Raw genomic sequence first — 2,209 nt, forward strand, 5'->3', positions numbered from 1 at the left:
TACTGTTGCTAGATCAAGGTCAGGCATTTTAAGTGCTCATTTCATGGTGGTGGGAAACTGGGTTCTGAAGCAGGCACTCTCCTCATACTGTATGCTTCAACCGTTTAAAAAGAGAATATATCTTCTTAGAGACACTGTATCGTCCAAGACATGCCCTCAAACATATTCATTTATCTTTTAGCTGGGACAAGACTGTTGGTAAAACACAAATATATGAAATAAACATAAGGCGCATACTCTGCATGAATTCTCCATGAATTTATATTTTCCTAAAATGCCTTTCCCAGATCAAATTTAATTAAAATGGGCCTCCGTTTTTTCTATAAGAAATATGAATATCAAAGTAGATATTTTATTATGTAAAATTTGCCCAGGACTACTGTGATTTTTTTCAGAACAGTGATAAGACTCCATGCAAAATAGGATTGTGTTAGATTTAAACAGTGCAGATTTAGCTAGTGTGGCATGCTATAGTGTCTGTTCTAAACAACAATCATTAAGAAATCTACAATGAAAAACACATTACTATCGATAAAAATCAACAGAACACTCAGAACAGAAACTTCCGGAAGGGGTAGCTCCCTTCTGACAAGTAGGATGACACATTGCTTAGCCATAATGTACATAATGTACAGCCTTACTGTACATAATGCACAGATTGAAGTTGACAAAAGCTCATTTAAGTACATCTGCATTCCATGTAGTTCCTGAGGTTATTGTGTACTGGATCCTGAGGCAGCCAGTGACATGCTTTACAGCCAGCCACTGAAGGCTATGTTTACAGTATAAAGCGATTATTTTAAATGTGCACCCTTTGTTGGAGAATCAAAAAGGCTGCTTGTTTTATTTATTATTTGTTTATTTAGCAGACGCCTTTATCCAAGGCGACTTACAGAGACTAGGGTGTGTGAACTATGCATCAGCTGCAGAGTCACTTACAATTACGTCTCACCCGAAAGACGGAGCACAGGGAGGTTAAGTGACTTGCTCAGGGTCACACAGTGAGTCAGTGGCTGAGGTGGGATTTGAACCCTTGCTAGACACAACTGAGGAAGTCCTTAACCTCATGACTTATTTATTAAAAAAAAAAAAATCAATGATTTATATATATATATATATATATATATATATATATATATATATATATATATATATATATATATATTTATAAACTGTTTACTTAGTATGGAGGTAGATTTGTGGGTAAGACCCTGAGACGCTTCCCAATCTAAATGCCTTATATCCAATGATCCTAGGCATTAAAATAAGTGGCTACCATTCCATAGCAGTTTAAAATATTCATATTTTTTTCAAAGCAGAATATGTGAGACCCAAATAGACAAAGGTGTTGTATTACAGGTATGATTTATGGAATAATTTAATTAATGCAAGAAGTACTATGTGTGACGATAATTTTGCAGCTGAAATAGAATGATAGTTAATGAAACGAAGAATGGGATAATAAAGATTTTTTTTTTATAGACAAAATGTCTGCGATTCAATTTGATTTATATTTTATATATTGCTTTTATGCAAAGTACTCTATGGAAGGCAGTCTTTATGAGGAGGTGGTCTTAAAAAGCCAAGATGATTTAGACTGGGTGATAAAGTCAATGGTTACCCTTGACATGAGATTAAAAATGTACCACAATTCTTGTTCATCTCACCGAATGGCTGTCTGCCAAAGCACCTTAGCAGGGACAAGACACAAAGAAGGCATCTCTAAAAGATCATAAGGGAGGTCAAATAGGTGCTGTGCCATCGTGCTCTGTGTCTGGAACATGTGCAGTTCTTAAATATTCTACTACTACAATACTGTAGTCATGTACAACATCAATGTAAAAACCAGAGAAAAATATTTTAAAGCCTTGTAAAAACCTTTGTAGACAGCGATGTTTGTTTCAGGTTTTGTGTAAAATGGCATATTGTATGTTTGTTATAAAGTTTGCTCATATTGCTTTCAAATCATTATTCATCCACTGTCTAGTCTATTCTGATTAATATTGACTTCTATGAAGACTGCACTCTAGTTTGAGAATCCCATCCAGTATTCACTTTGTTACCATATTAGATCTGAGATGCTCCAGGTACGAACCAGAAGCCACACACTCCCCAAGCAAGGTTTTCAACCACCTGTACAAAAGCGACAGGCTTGTAGCCTCATCCCTCCTCCAGGGTTTTGGTTCCATAACAGCAGTGCAACACACAC

The sequence above is a fragment of the Acipenser ruthenus genome, chromosome 9, assembly GCF_902713425.1.
Source record: "Acipenser ruthenus chromosome 9, fAciRut3.2 maternal haplotype, whole genome shotgun sequence".
In the NCBI taxonomy this organism is placed as follows: Eukaryota; Metazoa; Chordata; class Actinopteri; order Acipenseriformes; family Acipenseridae; genus Acipenser; species Acipenser ruthenus.